This window comes from Panthera tigris, chromosome D3, assembly GCF_018350195.1.
Source record: "Panthera tigris isolate Pti1 chromosome D3, P.tigris_Pti1_mat1.1, whole genome shotgun sequence".
NCBI lineage: Eukaryota > Metazoa > Chordata > Mammalia > Carnivora > Felidae > Panthera > Panthera tigris.
Genome location: NC_056671.1, coordinates 74,198,717 through 74,218,547, shown reverse-complemented (window position 1 = coordinate 74,218,547; position 19,831 = coordinate 74,198,717).

Sequence of the window (19,831 nt, the reverse complement as noted above, 5' to 3'; positions counted from 1 at the left end):
CTAGGTGGCTGTAATCAAAAATACACACAATAGGACCTCATCAGAATAAAAAGTTTCTGCACAGCAAAGGAAACAATCAGCAAAACTAAAAGGCACCCGACAGAATGGGAGAAGATACTTGCAAATGACATATCAGATAAAGGGTTAGTATCCAAAATCTATAAAGAACTTATCAAACTCAACACCCCAAAAACAATCCAGTGAAGAAATGGGTGAAAGACATGAATAGACACTTCTCCAAGGAAGACATCCAGATGGCCAACTGACACATGAAAAAGTGCTCAACATCACTCATCATCAGGGAAATACAAATCAAAACCACAATGAGATACCACCTTACACCTGTCAGAACGGCTAACATTAACAACTCAAGCAACAACAGATGTTGGCGAGGATGCGGAGAAAGAGGATCTCTTTTGCACTGTTGGTGGCAATGCAAGCTGGTACAGCCACTCTGGAAAACAGTATGGAGGTTCCTCAAAAAACTAAAAATAGAACTACCCTACGACCCAGCAATTGCACCACTAGGCATTTATCCATGGGATACAGGTGTGCTGTTTTGAAGGGACACATGCACCCCAATGTTTTAGCAGCACTATCAACAATAGCCAAAGTATGGAAAGAGCCCAAATGTCCATCGATGGACGAATAAAGAAAGAAAACGTGGTATATATATACAATGGAGTATTACTCGGCAATCAAAAAGAATGAAATCTTGCCATTTGCAACTACGTGGATGGATCTGCTAAATGAAATTAGTCAGAGAAAGACAAAAATCATATGACTTCACTCATATGAGGACTTTAAGAGACAAAACAGATGAACATAAGGGAAGGGAAACAAAAATAATATAAAAACAGGGAGGGGGACAAAACAGAAGAGACTCATAAATATGGAGAACAAACTGAGGGTTGCTGGAGGGCTTATGGGAGGGAGGATGGGCTAAATGGGTAAGGGGAATTAAGGAATCTACTCTTGAAATCATTGTTTCAATATATGCGAACTAATTTGGATGTAAATTAAAAATAAAATAAAATAAATAAATTTTTAAAAACCAGAAAAAAATAAAAATAAATAAATAAATACACACAATAACAAGTATAGAAGATGTGGAGAGATGAGAGCTCTCATTGATTGTTGGTTGGTAATGTAAAATGGTGCAGTCACTTTGGAAAACAGTTTTGAAGCTCCTCAAAATCTTACACATAGAGTTACCATTTGACCCAAGAATTACACATATATATATATATATATATATATATATATATATATCCAAGAGAATTGAAAAATATGTCTACACAAAAACCCGTACACAAATTTTCATAGCAGCATTATTCATTATGGGCCAAAAATGGAAACAACCTGATGAATGTCCACGTGATAAATGGATTTAAAAAATGTGGTATATCCATATGATGGAATGTTATTTGGCCATAAAAAGAAATTAAGTATTGATCCATGCTACAACATACAGGAAATCTGAAAACACGGTAAATGAAAGAAGGTAGTTGTGTTGTATGATTCCATTTAAGGAATGTCCAGAAAAGGCAAATCCATACAGAGAGGAGGTAGAGACTGAAACTGAGGATGTGAGGAAATGGGGAGTAACTGTTAATGGGCACAGGGTTTCTTTTGGAGTCATTTAGAAAGGGTTCTAAGATTAGATAGTGTTGATGGTTCCATAATTCTGTGAATATACTGGAAACCATTGAATTGGACACTTTAAAATGATTACTTTTATGATATGTGAATTATATGTCAAGAATTCTGAAATATATATACAGATATATGTATGTATGCACACATATACACATAAATGATTGCTTCTTTCATAGTGGAATTTAGGGACTAAGATATATAAATTTTATGGAAATGAGACTATGCTATTCATGCTGTTTTGTAACATGGCATTTCACTCAAAAATATGTCTTAGATATAGTTCTCTATTGAAATGTATTTCCCTATGTATATATTATATATTACATCCAATATATAATATATATATACATACACATACACACACACGTTATATATAGTATACATCTATATACATATATAATCCTTTTATTTTATGATTATGTTTTTAATGTTTATTTTTGAAGGAGAAAGAGACAGAGTGTGAGCAGGAGAGGGGCAGAGAGAGAGGGAGACACACAATCCAAAGCAGGCTCCAGGCTCTGAGCTGTCAGCACAGAGCCTGATGTGGGGCTCAAACTCATGAGCCGTGAGATCACGACTTGAGCCTAAATCAGACACTAAACGACTGAGCCACCCAGGTGCACCATATAATCCTCTTAAATAACTCTGCAGTACACCACTGAAATCACTACCGATGTTTTGGTATAATAGCAATGCAGTTATGGGTACACACATGTGTGCGTGAATACATACATATACACATGCGTCCACATATGTATTTGTGTGCTTCTTTGATCATCTGCCAAAGAAAAATCTAGATAAAATCCCACAAGCGGGATTTCTGGGTCGCTGTGCACATTTCTAATGTTGATCCATATTGCTAAATTGACTTCTACAAAAGTTATTTTTATGAGTTCACACTTCACCAGCTGTGATGGAGACTGCCCTTTCCCCTATTTACACCTTCTTCCTCAATCCTGAGTATCCTCAGAGTTAATTTTAGCTTTACCAATCTGAAAGCTAACAGAGAATTTGTATTGTTGCTTTAATAGCTATTGGTATTTCTTCCTTTGTAAATTAATAATGTGTACTCCTTGCCTATTTTTCCTGTTGGAGCATATTCTTATAATTTGTAAATTCTTCTTGTAGAGACAGTGTTGTCAGACATGTTGAAAATAGCTCTTCCTACCAAAAATGGCTTTAAAGCTTAATTCAAATGGATGCTCCCTATTAGCCTGGAAGAGCTGGCATTAGCTTTGACTATGGATTCCAACAAGATGGAAAAATAGTCCTGGTTATCGCAGGAGCCAGTGAACTTCTCGTCATTCGGAGTATTTTAATACAGGCCACTGGGCCACCTAGCCAGGACGTTGTAAGAAGCAATTCAAACATCAGAGGAGTGGCTGGACTAGGTGACTTTTATGATCCCTCCCAGCCCTGAGAGTGTAGGAGTGTGTGAGACAAATATTTAACCTCATGAAAGGCAAGCTACCGCACCTGTGATAACAAGTGAGGCATTGATTCCCATTACACACACACACACACTCATAGGAGTGGAATAGCCTGTACTCACATGCCAACAAAAGGTAAGTGTGTGTGTACGTGTATGCTTTTATGTGTTTCTACATACGTGCACGTGAGGGAGATACAAAGGAGAAAGGTCCATGAACAACTAAATAATTACATTTCTGTGTGTTTTCACATGTTTTCAATGAAAAGAGCTTTCTAGGGTGGAGAGTCAAAAGAAGGACAGATGTCAATTATCACAGCAAAAAGGGAAATAGATATACTTCCAGGAAAAGAAGAACAAAAGAAAGAACAAGACAAGCACACAAGCAAACACTGTTCTCTTGTCTTAGATCTTTCTTCTTTCTTCCATATGTTTAATTTTTTTAATCACCTGGATAATTGCTTTAATTTTCCTTTGCCTAGTTTCATAGAGGCAGCAGTTATAATGGAAATAAAATTATTAATAGCCATTACTAGAGAATAAAAATTGATTCAAATACACATACATCATACACACATAAACATTTTCTTTTCTCAACTCCATGAAATAGACACTATTATTAATCTTGTTTTACAGACGAGGAACTGAGGCAAGGAGAAGTTAGGGAACTTGCCTAAAGTCACACAGCTAATTAAGTAGTGAAGTCAAGATTCAAAGTTGGGCAGCCAGGTTCCAGAATTCAACACACTGGCACAGTGGGTACATTAAATTTTGGAGTCCATAGTATTCCTGGCTTCAAATTCATGCCCCAATACTTAAAACCTTTGTGACTTCGGAGGAATCATTTCCCTGACCCGAGCTTCACTTTCCTCCTTTATAAAATGGCACTGGTGTCTTTCTGACCATGGCAATGGTGAAGACACAAAGGGACCACGTTAGAGTCTGAACCATAGGGAACACTTCCTCAATCACAGATATTTTTATTTATTTGCTTCAGACACAAATGCCATCCAAATTTGAGGCAAGAAGTCTCCTAAAAACAAGTAACCCATGTTATAAGGACAGACCTTTTAGAAAAGTTGAAAGTGTATCAAGAAAAATACCAGGGTGGAAAGGAAAGCCTGCTCCAGCTCTTCAAGGGCTGTGAGGGTGATAAGACCACTTGCTACCAGAAGGTCCTGTTATCCTGCGCACAGATCCCTGAAGCTCTGGTAGGATTGGGTAATCTCAGGTGATAAGAGAGATGTAAGGAATTACAAGGCCTGATAAAGCACTGTGGTTTTGTTTGCTCATACTTTGAGGAGATATGGGTGACACAGATAAAGTACTGGCAAAAGCCCCAGGTGGGCTTAAAATGAGTCCTCAGGCCTGGGAGCGTTGGAGGGCAGTGACGTTGGGGCTGGCCTGCTACTGTATTTGTTCTGCTTATCTCAGAGCACGCAGAGGCCTCGGGGGCCAGGTCAGGCTGGGGCACTCTAGGAAGAGTAGAGTGAGAGCTAGGGGCTTGTCAGCTGGACTCTCTGAAGGGAGAAAGTGCTCCGTGGTGTCAAAATGCAGTATTATGTCATCATTTGAACACACATTAGAATGGGGAGGGTTTCCAGATATGAGATTTTTTCCATCACACGAGGACCAGATAGTCCTGTGCAAAGGTCAGGCTTGCCTCCGACTGGCTAGACGGTAAGGCCGGTTGAGGCCGAACAGATAGGGTCACCCACCTGACACAGAGTGGTGATTTCTTACTGGCTGAGATGGGAGAATGGGGGATAGAGAAAGTCTTCTTAGGAAAAAACTGACCTCTGGACAGGTCCTTGAAAAAAGAATGTAAAGGATGCTGTCAGGTAGAGGAGAGCTGATGAAGTTACCAGGCAGCTAGGACGGCCATCGCGCAAGTGGGACAACATTAAATATGCAGATTGGTGCACTAGTTCATGTAAAATTCTATACAAAGGAAGCCTATAATTTTACCAGACTTTTCTGTCTCTTTTTATTCCCCTCCACCCAAACTTCATACAACAGAATACTAACACTGCCCATAAATACAGGCCATACTTAACGAAATGTGGGGGGAAAAAAAAACTTGCTGAAGACAGAGAAGTATTTCTAAAAATGATGTTGAATGCAGTGAGAAGAAACAGGAATGTTAGTAGAAATTGGTTGCAACTGCTGGTGAAGCAATTTCCCACTTCCTAGGAAAAAAATGACACGCACGGGGCCTTCAGCTTTGCATTACCAAAACATCTAACTCCATCCAAAGGGGAAAACGTGTATGTAAAGCTTTTACTCATTTATTAAGCAAATATTTCCTGAGTCCCCACGTGTGACAAAGCATGGACATCCTTAGTTGGGGTACAATAGTGAATAAAGCAGACAAAACCTTGCCCTCATGCAACTTATCTGAGCAAATAAGCAAATATTTCATTTCATTTCAGATCGTGAAAAGTGGTGTGAAATCAAGAGGAAAAAGAATGACAGTGGGAGGGTTTGCTCCGAGAAGGTGACATTTGAACAAGAATCCAAATTATGGGACAAAAGGACTGTGCAAACATCTCAGCCGACAGCATCTTAGGCAGAGAACACATGTGTTTTCACAGTGGTTATGTATAACAGCAAAATAAAGGAATAAACAAAAATAAGGAAAACAAATGTTCATCTTTTCAGACTTAATTAAGCATATTTAGGTATCCATGAAATGGAATAGTGTGCAGTTGTTTAAAAGATTAAGATAAGTTTCATGTAGTGATAACAGAATGTTCTCTAAGTTACTTTAAAAACTTTTTTTTTAAGTTCAGGTGTTAAATATAGTGTGTTCTCGGGGCACCTGGGTGGCTCGGTTGGTTAAGCGTCCCGCTTTGGCTCAAGTCACCATCTTGCAATCCATGAGTTCGAGCCCCGTGTTGGGCTCTGTGCTGACAGACAGCTCAGAGCCTGGAGTCTGCTTCAGATTCTGTGTCCCCCTCTCTCTCTGCCCCTCCCCTGCTCACACTCTGACTCTCAAAAATAAATAAACGTTAAAAAAATTTTTTTTAACTTAAAAAAAACGAATGTCATGTTAAACCAAATCTCTTAGCAGCAAGAAAGGGGCTCTTTCTATAAAATTTCTGTAAGTTATGGAAGGCAAAGTCACACATTATTTCATGTAATTTAAGGCTAATGCCAGATGCTTGTTTGAGGGAACATACTGTGGGAAAAATGGTTAAGTGTTCTGTGGCTAAAATAATTTTGATTGGCCATGATATAAAAAATAATCTGAGGTCAAGGAGGTAGGAGGTGACATAGGTTAATGAGTGTTATCCTTTCTTTAAATGTCACAAGTTTTCAACACAGTGTAAAATAGATATCCAAATAATCAAAAACACTGCGTACCTCAAAATAATAGAACAATTCTTACTAGGTTAGTTGTTATTAACAGGGCACTACTGAATAAATCAGACTGTAGATATCTCAAAACTCTACAAAAGATATTTCTTAATTCATAGAATTGATATTGGAAGAAAGCACTGTTCTAACTTTTCATATAACCCACACAATGTGCATAGTATATTGAAATACTATTATGATTTACTATGTTCTTATTTCCAAGTGTTTAGCAAGAAATAAAACCAGGGGTGCCTGGGTGACTCAGTCAGTTAAGCATCTGACTTCGGCTCAGGTCATCATCTCACGGTTGGTGAATTCAAGCCCCGCGTCAGGCTCTGTGCTGACAGTTCGGAGCCTAGAGCCTACAGCCTGCTTCGGATTCTCTCTCTCTCTCTCTCTCTCTCTCTCTCTCTCTCTCTCTCTCTCTCAAAAATAAAATAAATATTTTTAAAAATATTTTAAAAATAGAAAAAATATATAGTGTGTTCTTTCATTTATGTCAGATGAGTAAATGTAGAATTCTTCTAGAAGGATATGTAAAAACTGATCTGTGATAGGATATATAAGAAGCAACTCGGATGTGAGTTTAAAGCTCTGAGAAGGAATGAAAGATTTGTTTTTCATGTTTTATGTTTTATACTACTGAATTTTTTACTGTGCACAGATACTATTCTTATCGTTTAAAAATATTTTTTTAATAAAACTTAACTTTTAAAATCTTCTACAAACAAATAAACAAAGGCTTTAAGATATCTCTGCCCTTTTACTTGAATGTGCTAAGAATTGGTTTGCCTGCTACAATTCCTTCTAGGATAATAAGTTCTTCCAGAAATCTTTCAGAACTTCTTATCTTTCAGGAAAAGCACTCAACACAGTTCTTTAGCCCCTGGATCCAAAGCAATCTGATGCTCTGGGCTGGCTTCATGCAGTCATAGAGGGCCCCACAATTAGAAGGGCCCCACACGTGGTTTAATTCTCTGTTGTCATCATCTTGAAATTCTTAATAAGTTTTGAAAAATAGGTGCCATCTTTGCATTTTACACCGGGCCCTGCAAATGTGTAGCTGGTCTGGCTTAGGGCACTGGGCCCTCTTTGGAGACACAAGGCTTAGAATAAACCAGATTGATGATATCTGTCCCAGCAGCATGTATGAATAGCCAGAATCAGCAGACATGGAGAGTCACCTGGAAAGATGAACAGAGAGCCACTGTTCCTCCCCACCCCCCAATAGTTGCAATAATGGATCATTATTATATCTTCTAATGGATCAGGTATTATATCTTCTCATTTTTCAAGAAACGTTGCCAATCCAACTTTGAATGCATTAAGTGCCAATTTTAAATGTTGCCTACCATTTTGTAGGCAGTACCCAAATAGAATATGTCCATACATCAAATTTGGTCTCTATGCTTCTAGGTTCCAACCTCTGTTTTCTTTTTTCTAACACTTGTCAACAACTGTAAGCAGAAATTTGTTGTCTGGGACTTGCATTGTCACACATGAACCAGACATGGAGTTTGCCCCACGTGAAAGGTGTAGGGCTGAACTGGCAGAAATGAGGACGGTTGCTACAATTCACATCCACGCCTTGTCTAGTTGTTCTGAACGACTCAGGTCAATGCGGTGGCTATAGCTTTATGGGAAATCCTACATCTTTCACTTATTACGTAACTTGCCTTTGTTTTGAATGTGTTAGCGCTATTACAGGGGAACCTGGAAAATTTTATAATTGCTTTGTATTTTCAGAATGCTTTTCAATCACGATGGGAAAACCAAACAAACAACAAAACAAAAATTTGGCATTTGTTTGGAAAGTTGTTTCTAAGTAGCACCATTAGAGAATTTCACAAAATGAGAAACAGCCTTGGATGTTCTCCCATCACGTAATGTTCTTTGCAACTCCAAATACTCGAAAAGTCTTTTAGAAGCCAAGGATTTGAAAGAGGAATGAAATAATGCTAAAATTAAGAACCATGCAGCACAAATAATTTAATGCATGAGCCATCCTTTAGAATCATCCATTTAAATCGTCTCTTAATGGATTGCCTCTCCCAAATCCCAGATTTTTCTGTTTCAAATCAGATCTTTCCTGGATATGAGATCATTTTTATTTTTTTCAGGTTAAAAAAAGAAAAAGAGCTTTAGTATCTTAAGAATGAAGATAATATTTGAAGGAACCAGTTAGATGCTCTTGGTCTATAAACTCCTTCCCTCCCAGTGGCAGATTATTCACACACAACCGCTACGTTTTCTGTGTCCCTTGCCAACACCAATGTACCATGACAACCTTTACAGGGGGCTTGTAAAAATCCAGGCCCCAGTGGTTGGCACTGCTCTTACAGTGTCCTTACTCTCTACTACCCACTCAGCAAGTCCACAGTGGTCGCCAGAAACGAATTCTTGACAACCAGCAGTTCAAGTCAGCCAGGTTTCAACAATTCTAACGGTACTGGGGATGCTAACTACTGGTGGTGGAAGGACTAGGAAAACACTCTAAGGAAATTAGCTGGAGGACTGTTGCTTTTCCTTCGCATATAAGGGAAGGAAATGTTAGCGGTATGGGGGCATTATCTCCATTTGCTCCTACACTCTCGGCTAATGTTGCTTGTCTCATGGCTGGGAACAAGTTCAGTGGACAGGCTTGTTGCATTTGTGCCACACACCGAGATTTTCCCAGATGCTTTAAGGATATGAAAGAATCTTGCTTTCCTCCCATTTTCTAGAGTTACATTTTACTGTTTGCAATAAAAGTGAATGGGGAGCAGATCTATTTCTCTGCTTCCAGATCTGTTGATACCTTTCGTTTTATGCAAGCCAGATTGCTTATGAGTTATCATACATAAAATATTTGTAGTCACCACCAACACTTGATTGCAATAAACAACTTCTTTAGTTTCTTATCAGCATTATATTAAGGCTCAGAATTGTTAGACAAGAATGCGTACTTTCATATTTTCCTTCTACGCATATATACACGCAAGTAATCATTTTAGAGGCAACACCATTATCTTGATTTTCCAGAACAAAATAACCTGGCATGCAAAAAGCCAAACAACTGAATACAACACAAACCTAACTTTCCTAAAGCAATCATGGCTCTTTACACATTTGTTATTCTGTTTGACATACACAATAAATCGTAATAGTTACCAAATTACTGTTCGGTTTCAAATGATGTGCACACATCTATAATCTTAGTTAGCTGCTTGCTGGCCTGCTTCAAGAATGTCATTGCATCCTCCAGGGTAATTCTATATCAATGACTTTTCCAAATAAATCTAGTTGCTGGTTTATATTAATGAACTGTCACAGTTCCTATTGTTCTCCCATGGCCTTGCAGCTGTATTCCTTCACAGGTGCTTGGCAAATTAAAATGATGCTGGTTTGGGGTTTCAGCTTGATACAAAATCACTCCTTCAGCAGATTGTTCGGAAGTTATTCATGCAAGAAACACATCTTTACTCTAGACACTCAGCTTTTCCGCTTTTCCAATACCCGTGCCTTTATTGACACTTTGCATTTCTGTTTTCCTCACCAAAGAAGTACAAAGAGAGATTGTCTTTCTTACTTAGAATGTTTCTATTAAAGATCGCAAGCCCTGGAAGCATTTCACTTGTAAAGAAATATGTCCTTTTCAGTCAATCCTAACATTGTGTTCACAGATCACAAACATTAATCACTAATGTTTGCAGATTATATATCTTTTGGGGTTGTTTTTGTTAACATTCATTACCCAAGGGATCAACAGACAGGAAGAAATTTATTACATGCTAAGTATCCAAAACCACATTAAATATTCCCTTTTGGATCTATTATAGGCTTTATTTAAAATACTTTGGACATGAGTAATTTCTACCAGCTCAACATGGAAGTACCTACTCAATTAAATTATCTAGGCTTCTTTTTAGATTGGGCTTCCTCCTTAATCCTCAGTTTCCTTTTATCATCCTGCATTCCTTTCCTGACCCCCTGGCTGCTGCTGACAGAACATCACAGCGCTCACCCCTGGGGTTGTCCCAGGCTGCCCTTCCAGGAGCACAGCACTGCGGGTTCTCGCGGGTACTTCAGCTTTGCATTTCCACTCACCCAGCACCTGCTGTAGGTATCCTGTATACTTATTTACCTTTCCCTTCACCTTGCTGTTAATGTGAGGCCTGCTGCCAAACTGTGTATGCTAAAAATTAGCTCCACATTTTCATGGATGAACTCTCAGTTTTCATATTTGCAATTTATTGTGATAGTGATACAATTGTTAATGCTTCTGGGAAGAAGCAAATGCATCTTTCCTTCCAACATCCCTTACAAACACACGTGGCATAGACTGCTGGCTGTCTACCCCAAATCCAATATCCATCCATTCTATTCATCTTCCAGCGTAGAGAGAGAACGATGTCTCCCAATCTCCCTTGCAAATATGGTGGTCAAGGAATGGCAAATGGAAATGTGTATATACAAGCCTGCTCCTAACATTTGAGAGGCACACAAAACACAAATGGTCCGTATAGTAGATGTCTAAATATTTAAATATTATAAATCGAGTTACAAAACTGCTAAGTAAAATAGCTTTCATACTGGTGTCTTGACCAATGTACCTTCTTTATATCTGGAAGACCTGGAATACGTGCTTCTTTCAAGTTCCAAGCCATGGAGAGAGTCAGTCCAGATGGCCTGCTAACTTTCCTTTGCCACCCTCAGCTCCAGCCCACATAGCAAGGGGACTTAAGCCCATGCATGTAGACCTTCCAGTCTTCACATCCAAGCTCCATCTATTGCTTTGCTCACCCATTTCCCATATAGAGTCTCCCCTCTGCCAACTCCCAGGCCTGTGGTTATGCACCCCAGTGGCACATTCTGTGTGCATACAGACCTAGAGGAGGGTTCAGACCCCTTTTGCCTAGAATTCCAGAGCACTCACAGCACTGTCTAGAAGGAATGGGTACACTTCTGGTGGGCATTTCCTTTGGCCTAGTGGATAGAGAACTCTTAATGCAGAGGGCACATCTGGAGAAGGGCCAGAGTGAGCCTTATAAAGCCTGGGCCTAGGACAACTGGTACTTGGGGCTTCTCAGAAAGTTCTTTAAAGGGAATTGACTCAGATGGTGGGCTCCTTTTGCCCTTTTTCTCTCCTTCCTTCTTTATATGTGGAAACTCAAACATGATAGCTGGAGCTATGGCAGCCATTTTCTCAGCATAAGGATAAAGGTTTTCCTTTAAGACTAGAACTATAGACAAAGAATATCTTCAAATGGATATTTTATTAGATTAATCTGCTACAACTGAGCTGGATGTCTTGGAGAAAAGAAAACCTAAAAGAGGCCATTCCAATAGTCCAAGTTTAAAGAAACTCCTGATCTTATGAGGGGAGCACCAGGAATCGAAAGTAAAGGATGCAATGACTATAATGAACAACATCAAGAAGGAAGTAATCAGATGAAATGTGAACCATAAGTAATGAGAAGAATTTACAGATGACATGCAGGTTTGGAGACCATAGTGACCATAAGACTGAGAATCCTAGAAGAAAAAACCAATATGAAAACCAAGCAGTGGTATTTGTTTCAATGAGAAGCAAATATGTACTGTTTAATCTTGCTGAGATTGAACAGTCGGTGAGATACTGAAGGAATCATGTGTAACAGGAAATTGGAAAGGTGGTAAAATTGTACAGTGCTTTCCAATATTTAATGTTGGTAAATGTTCATTCAATGCCCTCACTGAGAACTAGTCAGTTGCCTAAAGGCACAGAACTACTAAGTTGCAGAGCTGGAAGACAAACTCTGGAGGCCCAGCTGAATCACCATCCAAACCAATCAACCTCAAGCTGTAGGGCTTACTGTTTTGCCCATCCTGGGAGGTTGAGGAGAGGTTGGGAAGTACCAATTATATAAAATTCTATATGGCAGGAGTTCCCAAAGTCTTTAATATGCTAATAAGCACGGTGAGTCATCAAGGTTAGAGCCTTCACAGACTTCTTGACCAAAGAACTCTTTCTTTTTCTACAATATGTCAAAGGACTAGTGCCCCATGAAACCCACTTTGCAAAGGGTTGATCAACTCAGTACTTTATGAAAACAACAAAAGTTTTATTGAACCGTTCTGAACCCACACTATGAAATAAAATCAAAATATTCCTTACTCTGGGGGCACCTGAGTGGCTCAGTCAGTTAAGCGTCTGACTTCGGCTCAGGTCATGATCTCACCATTTGTTGGGTTCGAGCCCCGCGTCGGGCTCTGGGCTGACAGCTTGGAGCTTGGAGCCTGGAGCCGGCTTCAGATTCTGTGTTTCTATCTCTCTCTGCCCCTCCCCTGTTCATGCTCTGTCTCTGTCTCTCTCTCAAAAATAAATAAATCAACATTAAAAAAAAATACTCCTTACTCTGGAGTGGTGGTTCCCAACCTTGACTGAACTACCTAGAAACATTTTTTTTTTAATTGAACGGTAGGTAACACTCACTCCTGGATATTCTGATTTCACTATTCTGATGTGGGACCTGGGCATCAGGAGCTGCTTGGGCGTTTTCCAAATGTGGCCAAGTTAGAGAAAATCTGCTCTAGAACTAATCTTGAGCATAATTATAAACATAAAACTATAAGTGACCCAGATTGGGGTTTGAATATGAATTTCTAATTTCATATCACTAAGGAATATCAGCAACTACCAAGAATCACCATTGTTCTGATCAGGACGTGGATTTCTCTTCTTTTGCCTCATCCAGTTTCTCCTATGCGTTCCTTTCTTTTTGTTATGCATTGGTCTATGCTGGGATGCCATTTTCACCTACCAGATTCCTTATTGCATCATATCACCTTACACTGCATTCTCTGCTCATTCAATTGTCAATGTTGACACAAGTACAATTTTTTTCATCGATAGCATGAAAAGAGTTGGCTTCTTCTGAAACACATTCTAAAAGCCTGACCTCAGTTATTAATACTTCTATGTGCGCGATGCCTCAATTCTGTTACATCTCCCTTTCTCTAACTGGAGCTCTCTCTCATTGGCATCGTTGGTTGTGGCTGTGTTCTGCTCCTATGCAATGTGTTCTGATAGCTACAGAAGATATAAGATGGGTGGCTTACGTTGTTTTTATTTTTGGCAAGGAAAATGGCTTTCGGACTGAATTGGAGGTGGAAATGGATTCCTCATTTCAAGATAAAAATCATCAACCCTAGGACATATCCTCCACATGCCTATTAAACATTTTTAATTTTATCACCTCAGCAGTTCACTCTTCCAATACTTTTTCTACCATTTCCCTGTGGGTGGCTATAGTTTAACGTGGCTGCTCCCATTCTTCCTTAGCCCCATCTCAGGTGACCAGCACTGCAGAAAGTATAAGTTTCTGGTGAATCTGTCCGTGAGGAGATTCAGAACCATTAAGAGCTCAGTCATAACTTTAGGTCTGAATGATACCAGATACACAAAGTGACGACCACAGGAGCCCAACGGGCAGTCAGATGTTAGGAAGGGTCAGCAGTGAAGGGGACAGAGTAGAAGACTGAATAAAGTTGAGGAAAGTGGGAAGAGGCGGAAAATAGAAAAGAGGGAGAGAGGGAAGGAGAGAGGGAAAGGGAGCAGAGGAGGGAAAAAGAGGAGGGGAAGAAGCCAAGGTGAGGAGAAGAAGGGAGGGGTGAACCAGGATAGAGTTACAAGATAATATCCACCATGGCCTCGGGTGCCATTTAACTTCATACTTTGACTAACCCTTCCCTAGACATCAAACAGAGTATACCGACAAACTAATCCCTGTTCTCTGAAGCATTATAATCAATAATAGCTTTATGAATGATGGTAATACATAGTTAAGTGAAGGCAATCAGCAATTGACTAGAATTTGTAAAACAGTCATCCAATCACCCAAGTATTTAGAAAAAGCAAATCTCAAGTTTTCATCCTAACAATACAGTATGTCGTGGACTTATTAGGAATACTTTGAGGTTACAGTCCAAGTATGGCCTGCTTTTTAATTGGTCAAATGGAAAGACAGCTACAGTCTACAATGTCTTTTATGACTTGGATTAAGCCTCTCCCATGGACTTAATTGCCGGGGCTCTTTCATCAAGCTTCTCGTTAATATTCCTTGTAATATTCCCACCTGTTCTGATGTCAGTCTGGCTCATCCATCACCCCTGCAGGGATATTGTCGCAAACAGGGCCACTGGCTCATTCTGCATCGTGGCAAACATTCTAACACAGCTGGAGATTTATGACCTACCTCTGATTCTATCATCTCAGGCCAACCTGATCCAGGCCTTTGACTCACCCACTGTACATCTTGATAGTGTAATTGTGTTTAAAAGTTTCCCTCCACCACTGGCAGAGTCTGAATTCCAAACAATGGAGGAGGGAACTATTTTCCATGAGACCTGGAACAGGCTCATCTATAATGGATCCCCCTAAGCAATTGGGACTCCAAGCAAATGTGGAACAAATTTCAGGCAAAGATGCAGCATGTGCACGTGTGCACACACACACACACACACACACACACACACAAATTCTCTGTCTTCCTCTCTTTCTCTATCTCTCTCTCTGTTTCCTCTTATCTCACTTTGTCCAGTGTTTGAAATGAATCCTATTTTTCCTTACTTCGTCCACATAACTTGAATTCTCAGATGCTATGGATTCATATTTTTCATTTACCATTCCAGAATATACCAAGTCACTTATGTTACTAAGAATGTTGGTGTTTCATTTAGGATCCATTCGATAACAATATGTTTACATAATTAATGCAATCTTCTTGTGAGTGTGTCAGACTTGGACTCCCCCCAAAACGCTGCAGTCTTAAGTTCTCAATAAAAAGAGACAGGTTGCCCTTCCAGCAAGGCTGTGATACCGCTTTTTAGTGGCTCCGAGTTGATCTGTGTGTGGGAGAGGAGTAAGATTCAACTCTACCTTGGAAAAATAGAGCCTGGCCCCACTTATGTTCTGGGTTCGAACTCAGTTCAGTAGTCATTTCTTCACCCATGTAGCCATGCAATACTTTACCTACTGTACACAGAGTGTCGGAGCAGGCAGGGTGGAGAACTGCCTGTGCGTGCAAGCCCTCCATATGTTTTGTTTTGACGTAGCACCTCGAGGAACAGGCTCCATTGGGGTGGATGTTCCACTGGTTGTTGATTCGGTCTCAGTTTCCTCCAGTGACAGCCTGTCTCAACACTGTCAATACCTCTTCAGCGTTGACAATAAGCAGACATGATGGCAGGCTGTTCTTGTCTGCTCAGTTAATGACTTCACTCATGACATGCAGGTGTGCACTGGTGTTGTACCTCATCTGGAAGCTTTCGCGTTCTCCTGGGTAGTTGGAGGGCTGGCTCCATTAGCTCCTAGCCTTGTGAGAATATATAAGCACTTGCCAGCTCAAGATGAGCAATGTATGGTCATAATGAATCCCTGACTCATAATTTGCAAGATAGCATTAAAGAAATATTAGGTCACTTCATCTAACAGACTAAAGTGCATCAAGACCATGCATTCAGTTAGAAGCATTTGAGAAAGTTATTCTACATCTGACACGTTACAATTGTAATAATGCTCGGCTTTTAAAAGTAAGAAATGCAAACACGATTCCTCAACATTTAGTAATAAACTTGCTTCTCTAATTTTGTGAACAGTTTTACTCATCCTTCTAGAACACGAGAAAACAGCAAAGTTTAGTGCTGATGCACATGGACAACGAAGCTGTCCAAATTTGAATCCCACCTGTGGGCAAGGTGTTTAATCTCCCTGTGACTCAGTTTCCTCACATGTAAAATTAGAATAGTTAATATTACCTACCTTCTAGGGTTATCACTAAAATCAAACCATGCCTGGCACATAGTAAGTGCTCAACAGCAATAGGCTGTTATTAATGGAACTAAAAGCCAAAAGGAGGTGAACTGATTTTTCTTAAGACTAGAGAAAGATCTGAGACAGGCCTGGGAATCCAACGCAGGACTTGAGATCACCTTTCCACAGCTGCATCCAACAGATAATATCCCCCTGGACAGTGCAGGCTATCGGCGGTGATTGAATGATTGATTCCTTTAGAGCCGTTTGCTTGTTTACTCTGCTGCTCACCACTTTTAAGGACACCTTTCTCCTGGAGTTGTTTGTTCTTCCTCCTAATTGTCATCTTGGGTGTCTAGTGCTGACACTGCAGCTGAAGCTTGTGCGGACTGTGCGTCTGTCAACACAGAGCTGGCCCGTGCTTCGGAGGCACCAGTTCCAGAACGGAAGGTGATGAAGGGAGGCTTGTGAACACACTGATTTGCTCAGTTTCCTTAGTTGAGACCTACAGCACTCTGCACATGTATCTAAAAGACTAGACATCACTTAGGCAATCACCAAATATGCATCGGATATCTATACTACGCAGGTAGGTAGGGTGAAGAGAGGGCAGAGGGATGTCTCAAGAGAGCAAACAGACATCAATCCAGGACTTCGGGTGTGCTGAGCTCAGTGCCAAGCCCTACAAATGAATTCTTTGATTCAATTCTCATTCCATTTTACAGGTGGAAAAAAACTAAATCTCAGTGAGGTCGTACCAGAATGACACGTAAAATGGCTGACTCCAGACTTGACCAAGAACAACTTGATAAATGGAAATGATTGATACATTAGTGACAGAAATGAAAGATATGAACATCACTTGGGTCCGTAAGAGTCAACAACACCTATTTCCGTTGCTACTCAGTGTCTTGTCCCTTCTCCTTGCCTCAGTTAAACCTTTCACCTTGGATCTCATCCTTTCTAGGACCATGAGATCCTATTTCTTCCAGTATCAGGTTGCGTCAACCTGCCTAATCCCATTCCAGAAGGTCTATTTCTGCACGCAGTTGTTTGCACGTGCTGCTAGCCCACTCCAGCCCTTACTGAGTCCACTCACTGTAGCCCTGAAGTGTGCACATGAATACCATAGGCAAAGTGTGTCAGGAGAGGCAATAGAATAGTGGTCAAGAGCTCAAGCCATGGACCCAGAGTTCCAGAGTTAGTATCCTGGTTTTACCATTTACTAGCCCTTCCTCAGTATCCCCATCTATAAAAAGATGGGAACAGTTGTCCGTATGTCCTAAAGTTGTAGCAAGAATTAAGTAAGCTACTAGAACAATCCCCTGGTGCCTAGAACCTGCCCCACCACTGTAGGCATACTCAGTAAACACTGACCATTCCAAATACAGATAGAGGTTCTACCTTATGTTCCTGCTTTCATATTCAGCTCCCTTATTCTGGCCCTGCAACTAATATTAGAAACTCCAATGTATACTCTGCTTGAGCTTCTCAGCTTCAACTTCCAACTAAATTTCCTGTCTCCACACAGTCTCACTTCTAGCATCAGCCACAGATCTGGTGAGAGCTGTTTTGTTTTGTTTAATTAGTTAATTTTTTGATAGGCTCTGGCCCATAGTGCCACTGCTGGCCAGGCCTCAACCAAAACAGGGAATCATACTTGAGGCCTTAGGTCTGAAAGCCCTTTACCCACTGGCCATACAACCAATGCTGTGGGATGTAAACACAATGCCATAAGTAAGGCTCACAGTCCTCAGAGCCCAGGCAACAGAGCTAGCCGCTCCCATCTTCCAAATGTTCTTACCTTCCCATTTCTTCATACTCCATTGCCCTGAGAGATGAAGGAAAACTCATCAGACCGCCGAGCTTCTTGTTAATATTGCAGCTCTACACAGGAACAAATTGCTTGTAGTTCACAGTAATATCCTAACAAGGAAAGAGGATTTTTCTGTGAGGTTGGTCTATTGTCCTAATTATTATAAAGAACGTTATGTTATACCTCATGTAATAAATTCCATCCCATCCTAAAACCCTATATACCAAACCTTCCCCCTTCCTCTTAAATTTTCTATGAAGCAAGGTTTGGTGCTTATTCTCAGCTCCTGGCTGGAGATTAAGTATGAGAAAGAAACATATGTAGTCAACTTCTCTGGTTCACCTACTGCTGGGGCTCCCAGAGCTCATTCTTCATCCTTTGCAGCACCTAATCATGAAGAAGCAGTCATTTAGTAGACGGGTATCAGGTCTAGAGCATCATACCCAGTCCAGAAACAGCCATGGCCCAGTAGTATAAGAGGAACTGACTAACTTCACCATGCATTGTCCCCCAGAGTACCCCATACTCAGCTACCAAGAATCATTATGCATCCATGTGAAATTGGTAGTAGTTAGCATTTGTTTCTATATCAAATCATAATAAACTAAGGCAACTTTGTAAACCAGGCCTTGAAAGCCCAATGACAGATGGCTATCCAATCCAAACACAGTGCTAAGTGAATAATCGTGGTCCTGGGTACCCAGGAAGAAAAAAACAAAAACAAAACATCCAAATCAAAGTACGCAAAGGAGCTGTCCATCATTAATCATTGTTCACAGGTCCTCTACTGGCTCTCTACCCATAATGCCTTTGTTGTCTGGGAAATGCCACCCTATACTTCTTTTGCCAATAGTACAGCATTTGCCAATACAGCATTTGCCAATAGTATTGTCTGCACCCTCCACAGATCTCCTTTCTACCCACCCAGGAAACCCAAATAAGTAGTTTATTAATAAAGAGGTGATTTAGATCAAGATTTAGAAATCCTTGGGGCATCCTGGTGGCTCAGTCAGTTAAGCATTCTGACTCTTTTTTTTTTGCATTCCGACTCTTGATTTCTGCTTGGGTCATGATCTCATGATTCGTGGGTTCAAAACCCACATCAGGCTCTGTGCTGAGAGCTCAGAGCCTACTTCAGATTCTTTCTCTCCCTCTCTCTCAAAATAAGTAAAAACTGGAAATAAAATTTAGAAATCCATCCTGGTGTCCCAAGTATGAGAAAGTCCAGACAAATGCCCAAACTATGCACATCTATTAGCAAGGATGTTTATTTTATGAGCCAAAACTGAAGACTTCTGTTATTGTATACATCAACTCTTACCTAGAACTCATTTGTCCCTCTATATCCTGCTAAGGGAATTCTTTGAAAAGAAGAATGAGGCACTCTATAATGATGAAATTAATGTAACTTCAACTTGAATATCATTCAAGGCTTACTACACCTCTCTATTTGAGTCTTCATTACTCACATCAACTCTGTGGAGGTCAAGTCTTCTTCAAAGGCTAAATCTGAGCCGAACAGCACAATACCTAGCACTCTCTTGGACTGACACCAACAAAAATAGAATAGGACTTCTGAAAATCGAATCCTCCATAAAAGCAACAAGAATACTGAAAAAAATGGTCAATGTTACCATATTTAGAACTTTGGAAATTAACCAAAGGTTTGCAATAATCTGAGGCACATTGATAAAAAGAAAATACTAGCTCTTGGTAAGAATAACTAGCTTTGTAGAATTTTAACTGACCTAATTGCAATCCCTCTCTCTCAGCTCCACAGTAACCTTAAAAACAA